At 34.7% G+C, this 20,043-nt stretch overlaps 1 protein-coding gene and 1 long non-coding RNA gene across 2 annotated transcripts in view; one reads left to right on the top strand and one right to left on the bottom strand.

Annotated features, from left to right (window-relative positions):
* The first annotated feature begins 13,497 nt into the window (after window positions 1-13,497).
* Window positions 13,498-20,043, top strand: part of LOC110373590 (ABC transporter G family member 23) — a 59,508-nt gene continuing 52,962 nt past the window's right edge. Inside the window, exon 1 of the mRNA XM_064040154.1 lies at window positions 13,498-13,766. The gene's annotated coding sequence lies outside the window, so the exon portion shown is untranslated. The remainder of the gene's footprint in view (window positions 13,767-20,043) is intronic.
* LOC135118384 (uncharacterized) lies at window positions 17,114-17,776 on the bottom strand. Its single transcript, XR_010277545.1, has 2 exons — window positions 17,402-17,776; window positions 17,114-17,249 (listed from the first exon to the last, which is right to left on the bottom strand). It is a non-coding gene; the product is annotated as an uncharacterized LOC135118384 (long non-coding RNA).

Raw genomic sequence — 20,043 nt, 5'->3', positions numbered from 1 at the left:
AGTAATCAGATGCTCGTCTAATAAATTAATTTATTTAGCGGATTTTCCACTTAAAGGCATTAATGTTGGGTGCTCTTTGATGAAGATCTACACTGCTATTTAATCCAGCCTATAGTGGTAATTTTAAGGATTTCTCTCCTTAATAAAAAACAGATATACTTATGATAATTAATACAAGACTTAATAGTGTTTTCATAAATAAACTTTTGTTACCGTCTTGTCCGAAGGAATGAGGTTCTCAATTCGGATGTTTGTTGTTTTTTTGTTACCTAGCTCTTATGGTTTTTAAAGACTTATCTAATTTCAAATGTAAGTATGCCAAAAACTACAAAATACAGCCTTCACAGTCATCTTACATCAGATGCTAGTGCTTTATCTAAATTGCGAAGATATTTCATATTGAGCGCGATTTTGCAATGTACCAAATGATGCATTTTCTCCTTGAATGTTACCTCTCTAAACTTAATAACTAAATTGAATTCAATCAAATCCTTTTGAAGCCATTTATATTGGTCCAATACTTATATGATTCCTTATTTAGTTAGTCAGCCATTTTTGAAATACTTAGTGTTTACGAAATCCTAAGATTTTGGAGTCTCCCAAGGCTTGTCCTGTGACATTCGTGTCAAGGTATTGAAACAAATATATTGTAAATATTGGTACCTAGAGTAAATTAAGCATAACATACATCATCCGCCTAGCCTTTTCCATAACATTCAATGACGCTTTTTTCCCAGAAACACATCTAGTCACCTCGGATTTCGCAAAAATAAGTTTTTCCGTAGGTGTAGGGAAAAATGTGTAAAATAGTTTCCTTTTAACCGACTTCCCAAACAGAACGAGGTTCTCAATTTGGATACTTCTTTCAGTACTTATTGGTTTTCAAATACCTACATGTCCTTATTTTAGAGCTATGTCTTGAGGGTCTATTTATTTTCCAAAATGGGTGTTTCAAGTGGTTTTACGTCCCAAACATCCCGAGGGACTCACACCCCTTAGGAGCCTGTAACCATCTCTCTCTCCCTTATTTTTTTTTCCATCGAACTATAAGAGCGAGGGAACGGAGAGTGTAGCTGTGTCTGCGTTCACTCTTACTCTTATGCACTACAACGTCCTGCGCTGCTGGCTGATCTACGAGAAAAGTTGCTATGACCGGAAATCGATCAAGAGGATATTACTTCATTGGTTTTAGGAATTTTATTGTTATTAGAGCCAGACGACATACACCCATGTTCAACAAAAAAATTTTTGTAACAGAATTTTAATAACGATTAATACTTATCACTTTTTTTCACAAAATAAAATTATTAATCTAACGTGTTATATCAAAATGTTACATAGATTTAATACGTGCTTAATTACTTCTGTCACAAGGTTGCATGTTGGATACAAATAATTATGTTTCCGCGTACATAATCGTGTTTTTATGCTGAATGAGCAAAGAGGTTCAAATGTTCTGAACCTCTGTGAAGGTGAGCTGCTTGGAATTCGAGACTAGTTATAATTTATAATAATTAGATATTATTTTTAAAACTTCTTCTTCCTGGATAGTTCTTAATCCTTGTATATGTAGAGAGAAGTTTGTCTAGAATATTATCACAATATATTCAGACAACCCATTCTTCTTTTTATTCACTTGGATCTATCTATTTATAAATAATTGGTAATTTACATTGTTATAAATACATTATGTGTACAAATCGCGAAAGTTTTAAAAAACTTTGAATCTACCTACACCTCTAGGTAGTTTCCAATTACGTACGTTCTAGACGTACCTACCTATTTTATTACCTTCTTGAGAGCGAACAAATTGAATTAGTCTCAAAACTTATTAGTTACTCTATTACCTAGCTTAGATATCTTCTAAGTATCCAGACTTATTACGAAAGTATGTTTCATTAAACAAATTGTGAAAACATTTTTCAAGAGTTTCTTTCTTGAACGCTCATATCTCAGAAACTAAGGACCCTATTTTAAAAATTGTCACAGTGTTAGATAGTCCATATATCGAGGAAGGCCACTTTTTTTTAACAACTAACTTTTCACTGGACGTTGAGGAAAGCGGATGTTAGAAAACCAATATTTCTGAGCATACGTTACATTGATAATGTTGATGCCTTCATTTACGTTTTCAATAAATGGAATTACCCATATTTTACGTCCCTGTTTCAACAAAATTACCAAAATTCCTCTTAAAATACGTACAATCCTATTCTTAGAATTGTAAATACATATTATTATGTTTGACCGTGACCCTACCTCACAGGTTTTCTGTTATTTATGTTAAAACTTTAAAGGTGAACATAAGTTTAGCATGAGATGAATTAATTAATAATATTTTAATTTGTAGCTTATTCACAGAATTAAAAACGCTTTTAAACAAACTCTTACTTCAGCTATATAATATTGGTAAAAATAACAAAGGCCACATATTATCTATTTATGTGCTAATTATCCCGTGTAGGAGTTCCCTGGGGCGCAACTTTAACGAAACTTTGAGCTGAAGAAAATTATATTAAGTATATTCGATTACGGTGCCTTAGCCCTAGCACATACATGCGGACCACTTTCAAGATCATTTCTGAGGTTTTAAAATAATGAATGCATAAGATACACAAAGTTTTTTTTACGACCCTGTTCTTTTAGGGTATGCTCATACTTTTCCTAAAAGCTAAACGCCATGGATTTAAAACATAACATAGCAAAAAATAATAAACTCACAAATCTGTCAGGAAACCGACCTTTTGCATATTGCTAACACAATAAGCATTGTCATTGCCAGTAGTTATTTATGTGAATTACATTGTAACGCTAGTTTCTCGAAGAATAGGTAAAAGGTTAGATTCTGCCTATAACTGTGCTATAACTAAGTCTAGGTACACTATTGTACTATGTAGTACCTACAGACTGTACATAGTGCACTAGGTATATATCTCTCTCTGGTCGTGTCGGATTGCTGTCCCATCGGGTTATGAGAGTGAAGGAATAGTGAGTGCACCTGTGTCTGCGCATCAACGTTTTCTTACTTAGAAATCATTGTTTCGGTATTTTTGCCGTCTTGATTTTGCGAGAATTTTAGGTACTTAGGTTTATTTTTTCCAGTTCTATAGGTAAAAAAAAACACTTCCTATGATTGAAAAAAAACCTCATCCTTCTAAGGAAATCGGAAAAAAATACAATGATTAGTCAATATAGATATCCGAATCATGAACTGACCTCATAGAAGATCAATTTTCCTTGTCCCTTAAACGCAGTGAAAAACCAATGCATTGTTATGGTCACAACAATTTTGTAGACACATACTTATTATGCAAATTAACTCCTATACGGTTACCTGTATGACTAAGCCTTGATATGTGATAAGGATAAAAGTTGCATAAATCGGACTATCGAAAAAGGACTCGATAAGAATTAATTGCATTGCTTTTTGAACGCCGAAAAAGTTTTTACCAAAAATATCTAACTTCTGCACAAATGCCATCCTATACATATTTCCTCGCCCTTTGATATCTTGAAGGGTCGAAGACGTCTCGCCAATTCTTCCATGGTCTGCCTCGTCTACAATATCCAATTTTGAGTATCAACTACCTAGATGACAGTTAATTTATTCTGATTGTACAATCTGGATACTTTTGGCAAAATTAAATAGATTTAAAGCACATTAATTTGCTTTTTTTATTACTTATTTGAATGACAGTTAGTTTCAATTAATAATAAACTACTTTGCATAATTGCAGTCAAATAAAACATTGTTTTTGTAAAGAGTCTCCCGTAACATAATTCAAAAACCGTTATCTGGTAAAACCATAAATTACAGCGTTTTTTCATTTAAGAAAATCTTATATTCCGATCACGTAGTCATGATTTATAACAAGGCATATAAGAACATTGCCCTTTGCCCTTGTAGGAAACCTGAGGGCAAATTATCTAAACAATAAAAAATAAATATATCAATCATCTTGATCCTTGACGCGTCAGTCAATTTGAAATCAGCGCCATCTATTATCAGAAGCATAAACAATTACATGACATTGAAGGCTCTAAAACTAAGGCTTGAGCGGTTTGCTTTTAACGCCATCTATGTTTGTGCTATAAAACTAAGCAGATGCAAGGCTGTATCAAAGCCTCATTGATTCGTAGTTTTCTTACTATGCGACAGATGACAGTACAGGTATTTCTTTTTCATTTATGAAAATCTATCAATGAAAGTTTCCATTGCTTTTCTGCAAAGTTTCCAAGTCTTACTTTGTATGACACTGGTCCCCTGGAAATATAACTTTTCTATGATTTATTCAAGAGGGGCCCCCACTTGTGAAGGATTTTCAATTTTAACTGATATGTTAGACCTGTATTATACATAGTAATTAAACCTAAAGTAGGATTTTTAAATTGAAAAAAATTTAATTTTATGCTATCCTGACTGTAGGATTCATTCGCAGATTCTAATCCAAAACGTATCTAAACTGGATTTTCAAAATTGCCATTAATTAAAACACCGGCGATAAATACTATGGGTACCAAAGTCGTTTCGGAATAAATTTTTAACATCGCACACGCAACAATTTATCCTTGAAAAGGTATCCCACGACCGTGGGTTCAATAAAACCCAAAACAGTTAACAAAACCTGTTTTTAATTTGCAAACTTTGGAATATTTTTGGTTACTATAGTCTGTTTTTTAATCTCGTAGACTAAATTGACACTTTCAAAATGTCAAACTTTCTAATAATTTTGCTAGCTCTGTGGTGCAGTGTTGTACTTACGATGCCGGTTCGTTGAATCGTAACTTTTTATCTATAATAGACGAATTTAATATTCATTCAAAGTTTTATATTTAAAATTCACGTACGTACACATGGCTGTACGACGTGCTACAAACTGCCAGGGATATCTGACCACGCAAAGCCATGCGTAATCATCAAGGATAAGCCCATTATTTCAGGATGACTTATTGTAAAAAGTTACGATTCAACGAACCGGTATCGTAAGTACAACACTGCACCACAGAGCTAGCAAAATTATTAGAAAGTTTGACATTTTGCAAGTGTCAATTTAGTCTACGAGATTAAAAAACAGACTATAAATGGTTTATTAAAGGTTCTACCTAATTATCTAAGGCTCTAAAAAATGGTCTCTATATTTTGTAACTTTGAATTTAATTTTAGTATTTAATCACGTGTTTTGCACACGGATATCTGGGTTTTCCGAAACCCAAATCGTTCCTTAAAATACCTTACATACATAAATGAATAAACAAAGTAAAATTCCATGGGAAGATAAATAAAGGTCCCAAAAAGCAGGTAGCAAATGGTTTGTGCTTCCCCCGTCTCCCAATGAAAAAATTAGGCCCGTTCAAAAAGGTCAATGAACTGCATTATTTTTAGAAGGATTTTAGCCTTTCAGCGCAGATATGGAAGGTCCATAAACCACTTACAAAATTAGATAGTGAGTGCCATTTTTGTCACAGAACCGCTCAATTTAGACCGAATAACAAACTTGCAAAAATTAACATGTACCTATACTATTATAATGACAAAGCTATTATAATGAAAGAGCTTAGGTATTTCTCGGATCTCTGGAACTACTAATCCAATTAAAAAAATTGATGCAGTGTTAGATAGCCCATCTTTCGAGGAAACGTTCTTAGAAATTTTGGTACGTGAAGGTACCTAGTTCTCGCTTGCAATAGCTAGTCTTTAATATAAGGCTACCCATGTTTTGTACGCACATTGTATTTGACAAATACATTGACTTATAGATCCTACCAGTGGCGGCCCTAGGGGTGTGCGAACTGTGCCTTCGCACAGGGCCTCGCGCTTGGGGGGGCCTCGCGCTACAACCCACACTAATATATAAAAAAAATATAATTAAAAATACATATATGTCCAAGAAAAAAAATATTTTTCTTTATTTATTTCTTATTCATTCTGCGTTTACTTTTTGAGTTCTCAATTTAACAAAAAAATTGGAACACCAACGTAACAAAAACAACTGGCTCTCGATCCAGTCACTTTTTATTTGTGCTTAATTCCGAGTTTAATTTGAGAGTCCTTAAACAAACAATTTTATTTCAGTTCATTCTAACATGATTAGACTACTTTTATGTCCCAAAACTCAAAAATTTTCGCGCTCGCTACGCTCGCGGCTGTTCGCTTGTCGGTTCCGCTCATTCTAACATGATTAGAGTACTTTTATGTCCCAAAACTCAAAAATTTTCGCGCTCGCTACGCTCGCGGCTGTTCGCTTGTCAGTACCGTTCATTCTAACAAGATTAGAGTACTTTTATGTCCCAAAACTCAAAAATTTTCGCGCTCGCTACGCTCGCGGCTGTTCGCTTGTCAGTACCGTTCATTCTAACATGATTAGAGTACTTTTATGTCCCAAAACTCAAAAATTTTCGCGCTCGCTGCGTTCGCGACTTCACCTTGCACCGTTCTTTAATATACAAGTTTAGGTGCTTTAGTGACCCAAAGCTCAAAAATTTTTGCGCTCGCTACGCTCGCGGGTGCTTTTTTTTTCAATTATTTCCTTTTTTTCATCATTTTTTAGCCGAACCTAGAAGGTAGCGCCGCTTGTAAGTCCTTTTATTAACAATAAAATAACTCCTAGCTCACAACAGACTTTTCACCTAGGACAAAGGGCCTCGCATAGAGCTGCCGCACGTAGCCTCGCAATGGCTAGGGCCGCCGCTGGATCCTACTAATATTATAAACGCGAAAGTTTGTATGTATGGATGTATGGATGTATGGATGTTTGTTACTCTTTCACGCAAAAACTACTGAATGGATTTTAATGAAACTTTACAATAATATAGCTTATACATCAGAATAACACATAGGCTACAATTTGTAAACATATTGTTCGAAATACTAAACCTGCGCAGACGAAGTCGCGGGCACCAGCTAGTAACTAATAAAATCAGAAAACCGAGGTTCAAACACCTATATCAAATATCAACAAAATGAATGCCAAGCCACTCATGGTTGCGGAAGTTTCAGTTTCAACAGAGTCTTGCGAAAAATATAATTATATAATCTGTGCTGCGCGCCGGACAAGCTATAAGTTCATATTTTACGCGCCGTGTTTAATGAGTTGACGGATTTCAATGGTGATGACGATTTCGCTATTACCATTTTCAAAAAATTATATCAAATTTCAGTTTTCGGAATTGAATACTTAGTTACAGTTACAGCCTTTTTATTGTCCCACTGCTGGGCTGCGGCCTCCTCTCACGCGGAGAAGGGTTGAGCGGTAATCACCACGCTTGCTCAATGTGGGTTTGTGATTTCAAACTATATAGTCCAGGTTTCCTCAAGATAGTCCAGTGAGAACCTATAAGTTCATATTTTATGCGCCGTGTTTTATGAGTTGAAAGATTTCAATGGTCATGACGTTTCTTTATGTTCTGTCACCAGTTCTGAATGGGATAGAACTTTATCATCATCATCTGCCTAGCCGTTTCCAGTCTAACCGGATGCAGAAGAGTAGGTAGCATTATATGGGTTAACCTTTACGTTTATGATGTGATGGGAAGTTTATTAGAGGGAAAAGTGTAAATTAAAAGACTAATCAAAAATTTATAGCGGTTCTACGAAATAGTAATATAATCAATATTGTATGGTCAAGGGATTTTTTATGGCTGCGAAGTACAAAGCATCTATTAAAAAACTGCGTAGTACATTTCAAAAAATGATCCTTAGAAATTAATATTAGACGCAAAGGACCCTGGTGCAAAGGTTATTCCAAGGTAAGTTTTTATTACCAATTCGTTTATGCAAACCTATTTATTATACGAAAAACATAAATATTTCATGACCAAATTACTTATGTAATAAAATAACTGCCTCTAGACGTCATATGCGGCTAAAATACCAATTTAAGGTGTGTAAAAATCTTGTAGGTAGTTAAATGAAATGAAATCAAATAAAATATCTTTATTTTCAGGCTGCATTAGTCCATAGATATTTACCTTAAAGACAAACATAGATATTATATTATACAAACATTGTTAGTAACAAAAAAAACTTAAATCTATGGTAGTAACACTTCACTACGCACTATGTCACTGTGTGGACCTGTGGCACTTGTCCGCGGAAGCGACGGAACACCACGCCCTGTGGCCAGAAGTTCTCGTCCAACACGAGGTGCAGGAGACATGTCGGCACTCGCACCACGAACGCCTCGAAGTTGGCGTTATGGCGCGACTCCAGCAGCTGCACTCTCACTCTTTATTTAAAAATCCTATACTGCGCTCATCAACACACATGCCCAGCGCGGTGAGTATTGGCAAATTACTCCGGCTTGGAAAGACCTTTGCCCAGCAGTGGACGTTTTTAGGCTGTGATGACAATGAAGATTAGACTATGTTTTGACTAGGTAAGTTACTTATTGAAAGTAAAAAATCCGTTTTGAACCTCTTTTCATTTTCGTATTCTTCATCTATCGGAGATTTCGGAGTCTTCATCCTACAGTATGATACATTATTACTTTGCCCACGATAAACGCACTAAGGATCAATATGAAAATCAGAACTGAGTTCTAAACAATCTGAATCAGGTTTTAGATGAATGTCTGGGCCACCACTGCACCTTAGACTGGCCTCGGATAATGCAATTTGTTGGATACCAAAACCTGATTTACTCAATTAATTTTTCTGAAACCAAAACAAGGAAATGTTATGGCACTGATTAGGATACTAAATTGGTTAGACAGGTATTATCTATCAATAAGATCACGTGGATAATCCATTCGATCATTGATATAGAAAAACTTAATTGCAATCAGTGACTCAAAAGTGGTCTTAAAATGGCACTATGCGAAATTTGCGCAGTGTTATCTTATGTCACACGTGAGTTTAGGTAAATAGCCAAAATGCCAAAGTTCAAATGAATGCAAAAATGTGATGTCCAAAACAGAAGAGAATATAATGACCCGAATTTAGGACCTTTTTTGGGAAGTCGGATAAAAATGGTGGAATATAGGTGATATTTTCCAGAATATAAGTAGGTATGTAGAATTGTGTCTTTAAGCGTGCGTTTAATTTTTTTGATTGATCCTTTCCACCGATATGAAAGATTTTGAACTCTCTTAGTTCATATTTGAAGGCAAAAACATGAACACATTAAAGTAAAGCAAACTCCAAAAACACGTAAACTACTGTATACAAAAAAATGACAAACTTGAGATTGGTCATCTCAGAATTGTTTGCAATGAACTTAAAATGATCACTTAACGTTAAACACGCGTTAACGTAATGCTTATAAACTTGTAAACATAGGTACATTTACATATAGACATGACGTCTGTATGTTCAGAGCTGTAAACTGTAAACAGTCTTAGATCTACAGCACATCCTATTCCTGTTTACCTATGTAAAGTAAATGTCTTTGAAATGCTTTAAGGTTTTATGACACGAAAGTGGATCTCTTGATTGTTTCGGTATCTCATAGTGCAGCCACTGCAGCCAGCTACGTTTTCCAAAAATTAATAAACAATATTCCTGTTAAAGAATAGGTACTTCGTGGTACTCTAAACTTAGTACACGCACAGATTCTACTAGGTACCAAGTTTTATCAACGTTATTTTGGATGTGTCAATGTGTGGGTGTTTGTTCTCTCTTTTACGCTTTTTCTGTATAAAATTTGCAGTATAGTGCCATAACCTGTAGGGTAAGACAAAATATAATATAGGTACGCTAATTTTTATTCGGGTACGAGAACTGGTTCTCTCAAGTGAAACCACGGTTAACTACTGGACCTAATTAAATCGGACAGCAATAAAACCATTTTCCTCGTGCTAAAATTTAAAAAACCTTTTTCCAAACATCCTCATCATCCTCCGAGCCTTTTCCCAACCATGTTGGGGTCGGCTTCCAGTCTAACCAGATTCAGCTGAGTACCAGAGCTTTACAAGAAGCGACTGCCTATCTGACCTCCAAACACAGAATCGAAATCAAAGCCTCTAAGCGGAAAATCCAGAGGAACTACAAGTCAGTCTCTATAAAGACATGTCTAACCTGACCTTTCAGTTCTAAGTATTAATGAATAGTTACCATTGACACTACTTTCTAAGACATTGACTAACCGTGAAGGAAAACATGGTGATGAAACCTGAACATAGATACAAAAAATTGCTGAAATCATCGACCTTGAAGAGTCTTAGTGATCAATGTATTAGAAAACCTTCTCTGACTTGTATTCTTCTTTGCCTTTTTATGATAAAGTTTTTTGAAATTTTTTAGGATATATGACTCCTCTCTAGTAATGTAAGGCTAATTTCTAAGAGATCAGCCAACTGCGCAGGACATAATATAGTACACAATCATTTTCGAGGCAGATGAACTCACTATAGCGCAAAACTTTTAGGTACGTACTTTCCGATACCAATTTACACGGGTGTATCACCATTAACTTCCAGACTCCGAGCTGCTTATTGAAAGTTACCTAAATCCAAAAAATGTCTTAGGCCTCAGGCAGTAATTAAAGAACGGTATGCAAATAGAGAAAACCTTTATATCACTGCATTGTAAATGTATTTACTTTAAATAAATAATAGTACCTAACTTAAAAATACATTTATTTAACTGTCCATATGAATGCATATATACTTAGATGGATATCAATACTATATAGCTAGCCTTCCTTGCTTTTGCCTTTTGATGATACAGATACCATTATTTTGGTGTGTTTATCATAATCCTAAAATCAAGATTTGGACCTCAAAACCACAATTTATTTGTAAAATCAAATTGCAATTGCATTATATCTTGTTTACATCACGTGCAATTTTATCTTGTTTACATCCTCAGGTCTAAATTTGTGGTTTTGCCAATAATTGTTCGGCCAAAATAAATGATTTGACGTAAAACTACATAAATATCAAAGCTACCAATTTGTACGGATGATCATTAAAGACACGTTTTGAATCAAATTGACTGTTTTCGCGTTATTATTAGTTGTCAGCTCTATTCTTAACTATATGTAATTTTTAATTCGCTTATCTTAGAAATATTTTGCAAAGATATGATAGCCTTTTTACTTTCTTTAGTTATTTTTAATTTTGGAAGGCACAATAAACTGGTGGGGCTTTCTATCATTTGAACATCTTTGAAGCCAGAAAGTCTGACGACCAGTCTTACCAAAGGGTATTGGAGTGCCCGGGTAATTTTGTTGAGGAGGTCAGATCGACAGTCACTCCTTGTAAAGATCCGGGTCGAATCCGGGGCGCTTCGCTAGTGTCTATATAGTGTCCAAATCATACATATTCTTGTGCATATTTTTTAGGAATTTAATATGACAAGGCTATCGACACATTATTTATGTTATTTATGCAGATTTTCATAAATAAATGATTCGTAAACGATAATAAAAATACTTGAAGGTGTAATACTTAAATAAATATGTTTTTTACGTATCCTTGAAACACGTTTTCCAAAATATTCTACTTGTCGATGGTTTTTGAACTGTGGTTTTGTCATATAGCTATATTGCCTCAGTGGTTTCCAAATAATAAAGCTGAGGAATTTTATTGCGGTTTTATGATTTACAAAAGTCAAAAGCCTTCAAGGAAACTATTAAGTTTTATTACGGTCAAGGAGCTTACAATAAGCTTACTCCTAATTAAATTTGCAATGCTTTTCTGGTCAGTGCAACTGCTTTGGACGGCGTCACGGCTTCGTTTCCCGGGTCGTTCTGTAATTTTGACCCTTTTGGAATTGGTTGGTACCTATATCACCCTAGTGAGTATCACGTCAGAGGCTGTTAGATGAAGTTGAGTAAAATCCGACCCTGGTGGGTGATGCATATAGAGTATATATAGAAGATGATAATAAAGATTCCTTTAATTTAAAACTGGTGCACAAGGCTCAAGGCTGTTCAGGACACTGCAACAGCAAGGTCAAAAACTCCAAAGCTACTAAGGGGTTTTACTTTAATTAAAAAAAAGAAGTAGTTATAATGTATGAACAAACCACTCAAAGACGCACGCGAGAATTAAATGACTGACTTTAGAGGGGCAAAATTATTTGACGAGAACTGCCTCGCATAGCCTCTTCAAATAGTTAGCCTATGCCTAAAATTCAAAACTATCCTCCAAAAGTAGGTTACAATACACACTACAACTAAATGTGTTATTAAAAATGCTAAATAGTTTATAAATAAAATCGTGTAGTTGCATTCCCATGTATCAGACATCAGTGCGTTTAGTACGGAGAAAGGTGTCTCATAGTTGTGACGTCACGCGCTGTCATTGTGTAGACCTGTGAACGTTTAGATGTGGCCAATGGCTAGTTGTGATGATCGATTGATTTAAAAAAAAATGGAAAAACTGAAATAATATTACATAGATGTCGGGTATTAACGATGGTGTGTATTAGAATGAAGAAATGACAAATGTGTTTTTTTGATGAAAAAATACGTCGTTCAGAGATTTAAAATAAAAATGGCTAAGAAAATGGCTACATGTTTGCTTTGAAGTGATGTGACCAATGACAATCTTCTTCAAGAAGTATATTTGAGGATCTAATTTCTATAGCCTTTCTTTGTTACTCGACAATGATATCAAAAATACGCATACTATTTCTTTCTATCTTTTCTGCATTATACATTCCAGGGATAAGATTTCACACTTTTCTAGCCTTATACAACGATGTATTTGTATTAGTATTTGGCCTTGCTAGGACATGATTGTATAATTTAAAGTATGCACTAAGATGTAAATAACAAGTCCTATATTTGGGTTTTTTACGAGGGTTATTTATTTGTAAATGTGGTTAAGGTGATTTCGGTTATTTTTTGTGCTATGTTTACGTTAAGCTAATAAACAGTATAATTAATGGGCACTATGCTAATGGCCAGAATTATTAAAAAAAAATAAGCCAAGAAATAGATGGTACGTGCTAGGGACGAGCATAGCATACTTTTTGTCCAGGTGATGGAAGTACTTAGTTCCCTTTCCGAAGTTGAATAAGCAAAATTTAGATATTGTTTCTTCTGGTTTCTTGTTGGGGTAAAAAATCTGGAACTCGTGTATTAGCAATCATCATCATCATCTCAGCCATAGGACGTCCACTGCTGAACATAGGCCTCCCCCTTAGATCTCTACAGATTCCTGTTAGAAGCGACCTGCATCCAGCGTCTTCCGGCGACCCTTATAAGGTCGTCTGTCCACCTTGTTGGTGGATTTCCTACGCTGCACTTGCTAGTCCGTGTATTAGCTAGCAATACCTATAAAATATTTTATCTTTACTAGCAGTAAAAAAAACTTTAAAAAGAGTTATCATATGTTGTCAGCTAGGTACGTACACCCAGCAATCTTTGTCTAATTTAAATATAAATAATATTCACAGACTTCTAGCTACCACCATTTTCCGCAAGTAAATATGCAATAGGTAAGACTTAAACATAACAAATGACGACAATTTATAATTAAGGATTTAATAAAAAAAAACTTGTCGATGACAGTGTCCCCTCTCAAAGTTTATGGTTCTACATCGACTGGAGAGAGCGATCTGCTTGCTGGCTGGCAGTGCGTTCTCGGTCTCGACTCTTGCGCGACGTTTAAAAAAAAACGCGTTCCATTTTCGAACCGCTGTCAAATCGCGCGCCGTTTTTCGTAATTATTTTTCACATAACCATCTGTAGGCCATCTTGGTTTTACTAAGAGTGATTTTGTAATTTTATTTGATTTTTCGTGGTAATTTAATACAATTTTTTGTGCAAGTGTTGTTGTACGAAAGTAAAAGGAGGTGAAACGTTTGTTGCTTTTTCGGTGAGTTGTTTGAACGTTCTCATTTTTTATGTAATATTATTTTATTATACATCGATAGTTTTGTGTGGGCATACGATTGCAATATAAAAAAGATTTACGAATAAAAATATTTATGAATACACGTCACAAAAATATTATTTAAAAAAAGTTATTTTTCTCTATGATAAATACAACTCTATCGTGAATAAGTAATTGCCCTGAATTGAAAAATGTAGCTACTTAATTAAAAATTCATGTCATAAAATCAAATTACTCGGTAATTGGATTTTTATCTCCACAAACAATAGGTAGGTACATTTCATCTCCACAAACATAAGGTTTGACACAGCAATTAGAAACGAGCATGAATAATTTTCATTATTTCAGTCTGAATGATTAATTTTCAACGTTCCACTTTTGAAGAGTTTTGTTATTATTTTTATTTACGAGTCCTTTTAAATATTTTTGGTGACTAATTAACTAATTCTCCATGAAAAATTCACCATGATTTGGTGAATAATTCATTTAAAAAAATCATTAAAAACGATCTTTTTTTTCAAGTTTATTAATTAATTTCTCAATTTTCTTAGATAAGTTTTACTTTGGCATCTTCCTTGAAGACCGTAACCATGCAGTCATGTTCAATTTGGGTAAAAAGTAGCAATGTAAGTCGTAAGTAGGACGTTGTAACAAAAATGCGACGCGTCGAAATGCTTGCAATATTGCATATATCTATCTGTTGAAATTCTTTATCAATGGTTTTGTCGATTCATTTAAAAAAATATTTATATATGCCTGCAAGAAACTATGCAATGCAATGCACCTAATATACATCATCATCCGAGTCTTTTTCCCAACTATGTTGGGGTCGGCTTCCAGTCTAGCCGGATTCAGCTGAGTACCAGTGCTTTACAAGAAGCGACCACACCTAATATACATGAAAATATAAAAACAATCATACAACAATTTGTTCTTCGTCAGTCTATTTATTGCTGACCAAGCCTTTTTTGCCGGGTATACATGCAATGGCAACGCTTACACGATGTAAAGTCCATTTCACGAAAGAAGTCCCGCAGACGCAGCACTAGTGTCTATGCTATAGCTCAGTAAATACGTACAAAAATATATAGTTCCACAATTTTTCGCAGGACTTCTTCTGTGAAATGGACTTTATGACAGTAAGCCGGTCTAAAAACTGCATCTTATGACTTAAGGGCACTTTCCATACTTTTGCTTATAGAATAACTAAATAGATACATAAGTTTCCAATAAAAAATATCATTATCTACTCTAATTATTACCTATTACACTTAACACTCGGTACAGTCGGCCACAAATTCTTATGTCCTCCAAATTAGAAGTTCGTCGTTCTCACGAGACGTTTTCCTCAACGGTTCTGATTAAATTGCGCAAACTATGTTAGTGTGATAACTTTTTGAAGTTGTATCAGCAACCGACTGTGTAACAAGGCCGTTACTGCCACTTTTAAAAATAAATTAAAAAGTCTGTATTAATGCATATCTGCACTGTCACTCTTGTCTATCTACAACATTACTTAACTATCAAAATTTCGATCTTCAAATAAAAAGTTAACCAAGAATATATAAAGTGGCTAAATATAGTGGTGTCTAAAAAACGCAACACCCACAAGAACGCTTCCTAAGAATGTTTTTTTCTTCCTAATAAAGGTAGCAGATTGATTTGCTGAATTGCTCATAATGTTTTGCTGTGGACTGTACCCTACTTCAGAGGATTGCACATGCAAGTTAAGACAAAAATATAATAAATATGATCATTTATCATTTGATAAATATAAAAACTAATCTGAACTTCACCTTAATTACTTTAAAAGTCCACATGACGTGTCAGATAGTTGCAATTTATTTCGTAATCTTATACTAATCCTATTAAATAACTTTTTTGTCCTTTTGGCTGTGTAAAACCGCTTGCCTTGCCTCGTCTATACTTGCTACTTAATTACTCAGCATTAATACAGTACAATTTTTTGTTTCAACATATTTAACTCCTGGCATGCCACAAAAATGCTTCTGAAAATATGTATTCTATGCCTTTTTTCTACGTCGTCACTTAGGTATACTGAAAAAAGTCTTCATCTAAAATAGGCATTACAAGTTTTACATCATTGTTCATCACAATCATCACTATAATGTTTGAAAACCTTTTGTTATAAGAACAATTTCTGCTTCTTTCTTCCTGATCAGAAATTGACAAATGACTCTTCTTGATGCGCGCGGAGAGTCATGCCCGTTTTCACCAACGAATACCTAAATTTAGGGAGCATTTACGGAACACTTAATAAGAATTTCATTTTCACCAAAGCCTAGGTGTCAATTTTAACCTAAAAATTTCACTTAAACTTGGGAGCCCGATTGATGCCTGCTTAAACAACCCCTATCATTATCATTACAGAATACAAACATATTTTGAACCGTTTCTGGCGATGGATAGTGAAATGTACCTTTATATGTTATGTAACACCAAAAATACCATGTTTAAAAAGCAAAAAAAAAAATGAAACGTAAACTTTTAGAAAGTTTAGAAGCTGTGGAGGTTGTGGATATGTAAAATAATAATCATTAGAAGACCACGTACCTATCTTACGTGAAAGAGCAGATGTCTGAGAAAAAAGCACGATGATCATGACTTTCTTATAAGATTATAGGTTATCACTTGCTATGAATGCACTTGCTAGGTCGTGATGTCGCTGAATTATTCAAAAATAGGAAGTCCTGCATGTCCATAAATATACAGACCATAACAGATGCAAATCTGGTAATCACTGATGTAGTTTCGCGGTGGCAGGGACAACTATAGGCCTATTCAGACCTAAGCGGTATTCACTACCGTCTGCGACAGAGAAAACCCAGTGGGTATGCGTTAATATTACTGTTGATGTTCGGGATGCATGCCGCTGCTGCCGCGCGGTATGTACTTCTACCCACAGCGGCAGTGGATATCGCTCAGGTCGCTCTAGCCGCGGTATAGTTATCGGCACGGATATTGAGCCCTGACCTTCACCTGCGCAGAAGCCATTTATTGGTTTATTGCCTTGTGTACAGTGCGCAAAGCGATCCCCACTCTTCCGCCGAGAGCTCAATATCCGTGCTAACTATACTTGATACTAAATACCTGAGCGAAACCGGCGCGGTATCTACCTCTACCCACAGCGGCAGCGAATATCGCTCAGGTTTGAATAGGCCTTAAATACCACAACTGCAGTAGATACCAATGATTCGAAAATGGTGAATATGGAGGAGCCTATCTCCTAGGTGATAGGGGATACCCTCTGGAGGTAAGAAGTAGGCTAACATTGAACATAATAAATTATGTAAATTAAAACAAAGATAGTAAACAAATATTTTAATATTAGTCCTCATATGATGTACCAAACATTATCATCATCCTCCTGCACCAATTCAATTTGAGGTGGGCTGGGCGCAGCATGTTTTTACACGTCTTTCCAATTTCTCGCACCACCTGAAACTAAATAAATATATAATTTTAACCCCATACTTAAATCCATCAACTCATGGAGAACAAAAATACAATGAAGCCGACGGTAAAACAAGGAACACAGTTGTACGGCAATATCTTAATACACTATATTATTATACACAGATATTATTCACATTTACCTGTAAAGGGTTCCTGTCGCATTAAAACCATTTGTGACTGGATCCAAGCTTTGTTTTTGGCTACGTTCGTGGTCCCATCCGTTTTTTGTTTAATATTGTGTCTCTATGAGACGTCAGCAATTTCACTAGCTTGTCTTTTTCTTCTGCAAGAAAGGTTTATCCTCGTTTTCTCTTCTCTGCCAAAATAAACTTATCTATTCAACAATAATAAACCCAAAATTAACCTCACTCTATGTACACATACACATCAGTCAATTTGACAAACGCGCGAATGACATAGGTAAAAATTCACCTATAGAAAACCTCTTTACTGTTTTATTGCATAAAACATAGCGTAATGTAGTTTAAGTTAAATTAAAATAACATCACAAGAAAAAAAAATCACAGGCTTTAGTAATATATACTCGATAGACGTTTATTTCTTAAGAAGTACAGAAAAATCATTTTATCGATAAAATATCGACTTTGCATTATCGTTTGTAGAACTAGTAATCTGTCACTTACTTAAGGGATCCATGTACAAGTGTGGTGAAAATGAATTTAGGTAGATGTCAAATTGGGAGGGATCCTTACTAAAAGTAGCATTTAGATAGGGAAACGGTAAGAGGTTGTTGGTGAAAACGGGCATCAGTCTTTACGCAGTCCCGGGTCGCCGTAACTCCTACTCCCAAAACCTCACAGGGTTTTGCAGACCTATGATACAAACATGTGAGCATACACGTGACCAATCACATCATATAAGGTAATAGACCTATGATGGGTAGAGGTATGCAAATGGTCAATTTTTATTGCTAGATAAAATATCTTTTGTAGAAAAACCGGAATGCAAAATAGGCTTTTTAGTCAAATATTTATAAAAAAAAATTGTTGATATCGTTAAATAGGCCTCTAGCAGCCTAATTAATTATGAAAACACTTAAATTAGTAATTATAAAATCACAATAACCCTTTTAATGTGTTTTTAGATTTTTTTTGCTTAAAAATTCACATCATTATTTATTTTGATTAGGCCTCTAAGTAAATTCAGGCCGGTTTTGAAACTAGTTATGCAAAAAATTTCAAAAAAACTGATCTTGAGAAATAGGAAAATGCTGTTTTTTGATTCATGATTTTATTTCCTCTTTATGTGATTTGTAATAAATTGGCACGTGATTTTTGGTATCACGTTTTTTTTTGCATAAGTAGGTGCTTACTATTCTTTTCCATAATATTATGTATTAAAAAACGTATTATCTGAGTCGTAAAAATTCTATGGAGTGGATGAATGATTTGCAAAAACTTAGAATGGTTTTGCATTTTCTTTAACTAAAGCAAGGAATGCATGTGCATTGATTGATACCCAATGTTATTATTTTGCACCTCTAAAGTAAACCATAGTGAGAGTAGAGTTTGGTTCGTTTTAACTATCATTAACTACTATCGTTACTAAGTAGCTTACTTCAGAGAGGCGAAGATATTTGACAAAAACTCTGCAGTTAGTCCAGTCAAGACTAAAGAACTCTCGGCTGCATCGTGAAAGTTTCTTAATACCCAAAAAGCGATTTCGGCCGTACCTGGGAATCGAACCCGATACCTCGTGCAGAGCAATACAAACACACTACTAGACCAACGAGGAAACTAATTAGGTATTAGATCATACATAATCAGATCATATTAGTCCATACTTCTCGAACGTAGGATCACGGTATAGGTAATTAGATGCTGAAATTGTTTATCTAAGTATAGATCGGTTCACATAAAAATGAAGGTGACAAGTAACCAAATGTTTGCTAAATAGTGGCAATTAATTAACTTGAAGGTTCGTTATTAAAAACAAACCTTTTCATCATGGCTTCCAAAATTGAAGGGCATTTTGTGTTTGCGTAAATTTATTTTGGTAGTCAGGTAGATTAAATGTTTGCAAATGGGTTTTAATCATTTTTAAATCAATATGCATGAAATATATGTACAATTTAGGTACTGTAGCGTACCACGCTAGGGGACCGGGATATTCTACTTGAATAAAAAAATTCAATAGCTTTTAAACTTGTGTTTATTCTGTTAGGAAAAATTATCAAGTCAGTGTAAAAACTTATCTATTTTATTTTAAAATAATATTATTTAAATAAACTTTCCGCCTAAAACTGGTATATAACCTTTACAGTACCTACACTAAATACTTTGCTGTATGTCGCGATACTCTCCAAAACTGCTGAAAGAAATTTCGTACTTTTTACACAGACTTATAGTTCTAAGTCTATTTATAATAGGATTGTCGAAATAAATATATTCTTTATAGTCTTCCAAGCCAGGGCGATTAGTTATTTAATATTTACGGTTCATCTGAAAACCATCCGTTCCACAAACGCTAGGTATTAAAAGCATGCTAAAATCAATTATTTCGTAATCTTGTCCCAGTCGGCGGCAATGTCTCAATAACTTTGATAACTTAATTATAAGTGGTAAATAAGCAATAGGTAGCTTGTCTTGTCTATCAATCTTTAGTATAGTTACAAATGCGAAAGTATTTTTTTTATCTGTCTGTCTGTGCATATGGCTTACCTAAATTACTGAACCGATTTAAATAAGTGATAGGTCATAGTGAGAAATGAAAAAAAAGTACTCATGTGTATGTAGTAAATGCATGCGGTTACATGAGTCCA

The sequence above is a fragment of the Helicoverpa armigera genome, chromosome 21 (assembly GCF_030705265.1).
Source record: "Helicoverpa armigera isolate CAAS_96S chromosome 21, ASM3070526v1, whole genome shotgun sequence".
NCBI lineage: Eukaryota > Metazoa > Arthropoda > Insecta > Lepidoptera > Noctuidae > Helicoverpa > Helicoverpa armigera.
Note: the sequence above shows the minus strand (reverse complement) of the source record. Positions and strands in the feature narration are given on the sequence as shown.